Source organism: Aquila chrysaetos, chromosome 1, assembly GCF_900496995.4.
Source record: "Aquila chrysaetos chrysaetos chromosome 1, bAquChr1.4, whole genome shotgun sequence".
Lineage (NCBI taxonomy): Eukaryota > Metazoa > Chordata > Aves > Accipitriformes > Accipitridae > Aquila > Aquila chrysaetos.
In genome coordinates, this window is record NC_044004.1 from 82,271,493 (window position 1) to 82,279,512 (window position 8,020).

General features: G+C 47.4%; 1 protein-coding gene across 9 annotated transcripts in view; it reads left to right on the plus strand.

Annotated features, from left to right (window-relative positions):
- PURG (purine rich element binding protein G) overlaps positions 1–8,020 on the plus strand; it is a 31,858-nt gene that overhangs the window by 8,047 nt on the left and 15,791 nt on the right. The window lies entirely within an intron of this gene.

Here is an 8,020-nt window from a genome sequence, read left to right on the forward strand (position 1 = left end):
CTGTCATGGCCGCAGGAAAAAAGCCCCGGCCAGGGGACAAGGTGCTTCTGGACTCGGGCGTTTTGGAAAAAGCTAAAGCCAGATCTTCCGCTGCTCTGTTTCTCCAAAATCTGCAGAAGCTTTCATGGGCTGACACTGATTTTTCTTCCTAATATTTTGTCATGCCCATGTTCAGTTCCCCACTTGTACCTCCATGAAGGCAACAGTATTTTAAAGCATCGAGGTAAAATAAAATATCAGGAACTCCTGATAGATGACATGGATTAAAAATTGGTTTTCCAGAAATGGCAAAGCATAAATTGAGGTTTTAGAAGGCTGACGCCATTTTGGCGTTTCTGTGATGGATGTAATTAGATTGTTCCTTCCGCATGCCGAGGCATCATGCGAAACGTGAACCCAAAGCCTCGGGGCTCTCTTACGTACATTAACTTCTAGAAATGTGTACGCTGGATGTACCTTCTGACCTTTTCATTCTTGTTGGACGTATTTTGTGTTTGTGCTGTGTCCAGAGGTACTGGCCTAGCCTCGAGCTGCCTGGCTGCCACCTCAATAAAACCGTCATTAACGACTTGCTAATTCATCTTCCTAATTGATAGGCTACCTCGAAACGCTTGGAGTGGCACATGGAAGTTGCTAGCTCTGTACAGAGTAGCCACCATAAATAAAAAAAAGACATATTCTGTCTTTTAGGTGTTTCAGACCCATCCTATGTACTAGTATTCAACAGGGCAGGATAACAGCTCCTGCCTTGGAGCTGTTGATCGGAGATGCAGCCGGTCAGATGGGTTTCTTAACCGCGGTGGGGGAAATCCATCCTGCGGGCAGAAGAAGTTTGCGTCCAGCTGTTTCTTCGTCTTGATCATTTGCCACGCAGAGATTAACTGGAGGAAAAGATCGCCCTTCGTGTCGGGTGCTGGAAGACAGCTAAAGCTAAGGCGCTCTGCCCAGCCCCACTAAGCACAGTGCTGACAGAACGTCTGTGAATTTATATGTGACACACAGATTAGCAGAGAGAGAAGGGAGAGAGGAATATTAAATACACATATATGCATATACACACTAAAAATAGTGATTTGTTTCATGTTTCCAATAGGTCCTTCCCTTCTGAGACCTTAAAATGTTAGCTGTCGTCTCTTCTGTTTTCCGTATCAGAGATGTTCAACGTGCAATACGAGCAAGGAGATAGATTTCACAAGCAATATCAACGTACTATACTATTAACGTTAAATCTTTACGCTACAAATCGCATGCAATAGAATCTGCATTTCAAAACAGCAGAGAGTATGTGGGATAAAAGACACGGGTTAACCTCAGGCTCTTACAAGTATTCCCATCTGGTCGTTGTTCTGAGCGCATGTTGTTGGCACGATGCGGAGGGAGAGGGGGAGTAAGAGCAGAGATAAGCGCTTCCCACCGAGGCAGAGGAACGAAAAGGCAGGAGGGGGCGGAGGGAAGCGAGGACAAGATTCGTGCTCCGGGGAATCGCAGAGCATGACGACGGTTTTATCTGCGGTAGGAGGAATAGGTGGCACCGTCAGCGCTGGAGTCCCGCAGAGCCGGGGAAGGAGGGAGAGCCTGGATCCTAACGCTCCTCTCGGGGACCCGAGTGGGTCTCTGGCTGGGTCTCCTTACTCTTTGGGGCACATCTGGCCGGCAGCAACGCGCTCTGCAAGCGTCGAGCCTTGCCAACAAACCCGTCGGAGCCAAGCAGGTCCGACGGATGGGCTTACCGCTTTTGCAGCTTGCTTTTTAAGACTCGAGTGGCTTGGCTCTTACTGTGCTGGGAGGCTTGCCCAGGAATACCTGCAGAAGCTTAGGGGAGCGTACAAGCGTTGCTGGCCTGCCAGGTTTGCTCGTGCCATCCCGATTTATGGATGCTCGCGTGTGCTTTTCACCGGAGCCTTGCTCCGCACGCTGCGCTGACTGCCTCCTGCTCCGGGAACTAGCCGGGGCTGCGTGACGGAGGGTTATGTTATCGATGGGGCAGCTGCTCTTTTCCATTGCACAAGAAAGGTGTTGGTGAAGGCTGGAAGGGTTCAGAGGGAGAGAAAGCGGCTTTCAAGACACAAACTCCGTGCCTGTCTTTGCAATGGGGTTTGTGTCATTTTTAGCAAGAGTCCTTGCAGAGGATCGCTACATGTACCGCCTTTGTTTTCCTGGGCACCGGCGTTGGTACTCTGAGGTCTGATGTAGAGAAGCGGTCGGTGTTAACAGCTGTTGAACACCGTGCTTTGAACGAGTGAAGTGCTGTAATACTTGCGAGGACTCTGGAAAAGCTGTCAGTATCTCAAGCTGGGCCTCCTGATAATGGAGACTGGATCACTTTGGCTTTATTCTGCCTGTGCCTATGTTCCCCACCGATAAAACGGGGTGAATGATACTTCCCTACCTCAAAGGGTATGCGGTAAAGACGAGTTCCTTTGGCGTTAGAGTTTTTGTGATGATCTGATACTGATCAATACTGATGGTCTCCGAAAGCAAAATAAGCAAAAATGCGGTGTGAAACGTACTGAGTAGATATATATGCAGTGTGTGGAAGGTATGCGTAGGTAAGGCTTGTATTGCATACAGAATGATGAATGAAGAAGAAACCTATATGCTAGAGGAGGAGGGAAGGTTGTAAGAGATTGCGTAATTAAGCTCTCTATGCATATGTCCAAAGCAGTCAGAAGTAAGGTTATTCAGAAAATCCTTAGTTCTGGCACTTCCTGACCTTCGATTGCTCAGTTTTCCAACTTTTTTTTTCTCCGCTGTTTCATATGAAGCTATATCGGTGTACTGTTCAGTAACACCAGGTTGTTCAATAGATTTGGGTTTTCAATCCTGAATGGAGTCTGACAAACCTTGCAAGAACTCCTCCACCTCCAACTTCCCTTCCAAGAAGGAGGAAAGACCAAAGAAGTTTAAGGGTGAGGACCACGAGAGGACGTTGTGTAAGATGTACTACATCTTAGTAGTAGGGGCTGGCAGGGACCTCTGGAGAACATCGGATGTGGTCCCCCGTTCAGAGGTGGGACTAGCTAAACCCGACCCGTTCCTCACACTGGTTTTTAGCCGGACTGGTGCTCAGTGGTCTGCAGAAAGTTACAAAGCAGTAACCTACGTGACTCTAAACTTAAATCTGCAAGTACAAGGGTGCCTCTAATGGTATGTTTCAGGGTCCACATGGCAAAAAAGCACCTATATTTTTCCCAAATTGAACAACCTGGAAAAAATCTGCTCTTTTAAATCTCCAGTGATAGATATTCCCAGCCTCCCTCCCCAAGCTGTTTCAGTGGTTCACCCTGCTTACTCTCACATACTTTTCCTGCTGTCCACCCTGTCTGACCCTTGCTTCCATCTAATTCTATCACTTTTTGCCTTCCAGGCCATTCTTTCAAGAGGAGTTATGGAAACAGTTTGTTCCCTTCCTTGCTGCAGCTCTTTTACATAATTAACGACTGTTGTCAGGTCTCTTCTGCATCCTTTTCTAGGCAAATACAAAGCCTTCCACCAAGGGTAATTTTTAGCCCTCGTCATGTTCTTGTTGCTTTCTGATGAGTCCGTCTTTTTCTTGAATGCAAAATTACAGAATCCAAAATTGGGAGAGGTATTTTCGCTGCAATCTTACCAGCTTCAAGTGGAAGGATTGCAAATGATACAAGGTTTTGTACACCCAGTACACTGGTTTTTTTGCAACAGCGTACTAGCTGCCTCTGGACCAGTTTATAACTCTGCGCCCTCCCAGGTCCTCTTTGGTAGAGCCGCTACCAAGGCAGTCAGTTCTCACTCTCTGTCTGTACAGTAGTTCGTGCCCTTCTTTAATAGTTTTAGAAAATCCAGGCCATTAAAATACCAGAGCACACATCTTCCACTAAGCTTTGCAATAGAAATCTTTTCTGTACGTGATGGGGTGGCAGAACACCATCTATCATTCATGCCCCTGCTTATTTCTGAATTGGACATAGAGAAAATAGCCCTTCAACAGGCATTCTCCTAAATTCTAAATATCCTCTGAAATACTAAATATTATGACTCTCTCCCCATCTTCACGATAGAAGCAGTAACTCTAGCACTAACAAGATACCTGTTTAATCACAAACGTAAAGAACGCATCTAGTGACAATATAAGCTCCCTGTGCCAATTTGTTTGGAAATACAGGCTTTCCCTTGTGTTCCCAAATCTCCAAGGATTGTTACACAAAAGTGTATTCTCATCATGCAATAATGTGAATAGTCACCAAAATATTTACATGAACTTTGCTACGTTTAACTAAGTTTTTGTCTGAGTTGGCCCTCCTCTCTGCTCGTTCTGCCTCTCCCGTTTCCTCTCCTACCGTCATCATTTGTGCTCGTGCTCCATCTTTCCCTCCTCTAACATCTGTGGGCTTTCAGATTTTCTGCAGCATTAGTTTGGCATTGCTGTTACTCGTCTCTTACAAATTGGGATCTCAAAGCAAAACTGGCCAGCACTTGAATTTCAGATTTTCGTGATCTGTCTAGCAGTGAAACACTCCATAGAGGAAGAACACATTCTGCCTTGGACAGAGTCAGAGCATCCGGTCATTATTGGGACCTGGAAAAAAAAAAAGCCCCAAGTGAGCAAGACATTCAGCGTTGGCATTCAGTCAACGTGGCTCTGTCTTCCACGGGGACGTCCCTCCTTCTTCCAGAGAAGTTTTAAGTCCCGCTATTGATTTCCTGGGTGGGCAGCTACACATTATGTGGCTCAGAAAGCCTTTCGGCTACCTTGCCTTAACGTGGTTGCGTTGCCATCTCCTTCCCGGCTGCGGTGCGAGCAGTGCCCACCCAGCCATGCCAGATAACTGCCTGAAGAACCCAGGGATTTTGGGTTTTTTCCAACTCCCAGAAGCTTCAGCCGCACTGAAAGCTAATTGGATTTTCCTTAGTAACCTTTTTATTGTGAGGAGATCTGAGAGTTTTGTGTAGGTATAACTGTAGAGAAGTTCCTCCTGTTCCATGCAGGTTCTCACCCTGCTCTATAATCACTCGACACGTATATCCGAGCGCCTTCCAGAAGTGCATTTAAGCATATGACTAACATCTGTCAAGCCGCAGTTGCTCTTTCTTCTCTCCTCTTCCTAGGGGAACGGCTGAATGTGCCAATCCAGTCCTGGTGTTTTGAACATAAATTAATTATCCCTGCTGTTCTGCTTTAACGCTGTAAAGGGTGAGCTGAAGCACGTCGTGCGCTGGCAGCAGCAGACCCCGACGGCTTCGCAGCACGGGAACAAACCAGAGGGCTCGAGGGGGGCAAAGACCGGCGTTCGCATCGCTCCCGCCGCTTCCCTCGGGAACTGGTGTTGAACTGGTTTGTCTCTGGAAGTTCCCCTTCAACGGGTGCTGCTTTGCAAATTGTCATTTTTGCTCTGAGCGTAGCATGGGGGATTTTACCGTGCTGCGGCGTGTTTGGGAATTACCTGATGTAAAAAGACCGTCTCTCCTCCGGGAAGCTCGCAAGGGGAACCTAAGGCCAGAGACAGCACGTAGGTGCAGGCAGAGGAGAGGTGACGGAGCACTACTCTGAATTAAATGAAACTCGGCGAGCAGTCAACAGACGTATTTCTGTTTGGGATGCATTCACGATAACTGCTTTTTCTTTTCTTCCCGGTTTTTGAACGCTCCCGAGATCTCTGTAGCGCCGGTCAGAACAGATAGTTGTAAGGGAACTGAGCTGCCTCCGAGGGCAGTCTCTTTGCCGAGACGCCAATGAACTGTGAAAAGAGTTTGAAAACTGTAGCATTGTGCTGGTGCCACTTGTAAAAGAGTTCTTCCCAGCGAGGCATCGCAGCAGGGATGAGCTGAGGCCGCTGACAGCCAAGAACAGAGGGCAAGGCTTTGATTCAGTTCTTTGCGGTAGTATTTATCCTCGATCCTATCGCTCACTTAACGCATGCCGAACGCTTTTCTTCTCACTTCGCCTGTCGTGGCAGGTGCAGGATTATACTAGCGTGCCTGTGTCTAGTAGTTAGTCCTCCAATCTGGGAGGGATTTTGGGGCAGGCTGCTGTGTTTCTCTGAGCTCTGACGCTTTTGCAAATTCACGACGGTAAATACCAGGGGAAGAACTAAACACAAGGGCCAGCCCTAAAACTTTGTTTGACTAAACCATTTATGTGTTTTTAGCTTCTAAAAGCTCTCTGGCAAGGGGGTTTTGTCAGCTGGTGTCAATTTAACATGTCCGTCTCCTGTTCCACCCCTAATCATCAAAAATTATTTTGCTTTCAAGTCCTCTAAAGCTGTAGCGTGTCTCCTGTTGATGTGATCACTTTCCTTTCTCTCTGAGATGTAAAAGGTTTTCTTGGACCCTTCCCGAAGGTTGTGTGCACATCACCATAGTTAGTGGAGAAGGTTTTTAATTTAAGCATTTTTAATAATCCCCCCCATCCTGGTAAAATTAGGGAAAGAGTTTTTTGGCTCAAATGCTTACTTATAAAGCTGAGAATAGGTGCCGTGTTTCACAAGGTGAACCAAACCTCGTGCCTCTTATCTCAGAGCGTATCCTTTAAACTGGCATTTTGTTTCTTGCTCCGTCTGGTTGCAAAATGTCAAGGTTGCTAAAGCAGCATGGGTAGCAACCCCTGTAGGTGTTTATATGGCTCAATGTGTAGGGACATTTTCCTCTCACTTTGCTCACAGCGCCTTGTCCTGGTTGTGCTGTTCCTTTTCCCAGTTTGACCACCAAGAGTATTTATCAGTCTGGTTCACGTCTCATGGGCAAACTGGCTCGAGAGCCCTAAATCAGTTTTTTCTCAGAAGTTCACCACCTTTTTTTAAGCCCTTGCTTATGAACCTCTCTGGAAATGTTGTGCAAAGCCCAAATGTGCTTCGGTTCCCTCCATCCCTGTGCGTTCGCTAACTGCTGCAGCTGATGTCGGACAAAAAAGATGTGTAGCTGGTTATATTTTTCTCAGGCAGTCGTTTTCCTCTGTGTCTATTTTGGTATGCTTTGGCCTTAACCATTTCAGGGACCAAAGGCATCCTGTTCTGCAGCTCTCATCTGCTTCCGCAGCCATTGCATGGACGGTGGGGTTTTGGGAGCTGTTAACTCTAGGTTGAGGCAGGTTCTTGTGGGGCTTGGGGTGATGCTGCAGCAAAGTAGTAGTTATTTAACCATACAGCCATTCGTTCCCTCTGTGATCGTTCTCATGTTGAGTAGGGTTGCATGAACCAGTTACCTGGGGCAGATTTGATCATGCGCTTGTCATAGGCTAGCTGCTTCCTCCGAACAGCTAGCGTGCAACATCTCGCTTGTAGACAACGTATGACAGCCTCCCCAGGGATGAGCTTTACTGCGTCTTCTACGAGCATTGCTCTGAGCTTAGACTCTTGCTTCTCGCCACAACTCGACGCTGTGCCTGGATCCTTTGTTATGTGTAACCTTAATTTTGTTTCTCTGAACGCAGAAGTAGGCTGCAGTCTGGAATTATGCGTCTTGAGCTAAACGTTGGCAGGATTTCATCCTCCCCGGTACATTTAAATCGGTTGCAGAATAATTGGAGTCGCTTTTTTTCTGTGTGCATAACAGCGGGGCGCTTCCACATCAGTTTGGGAATCGACCCAAGGGTTTGATGTGGGTTAGTAAATTCAGGTACGTGAGATGAGCATACCCACAGCAAAGTAGGTGTGAAGATGTTGAGATAAGAGCTGTGCCTCTGCCATGTCTCCTGTCTAATCTCTTACAGTCCTGTGCTGGCTCCGGTTGCTGCAGTGGGTGACGATGCAGGGAGCCACCAGGACCAGGGACCATCAGAGCCTGCACGTGGGACCCGGCTCAAAGTGGCAACAGAGACCTGAGTTAGGCAAGGGACCACTGCCCAGATGTATTCTATATCACAGTATAACTACAAAGAGAAGGCGTCAGCAGCTTTATCCTGGATACCCCAGGAGCCCAACTCTTTTAGCCTTCCTTTTCTGGCTCATGGGACTTTTAACTCTTGCCTGGTGCTCAAGTGAGGCAGCCGCTCTGGAGAGCGTACGGACATTTCTGTCCTGGGATCGGCGTGTGCCAGCGTGCAGTC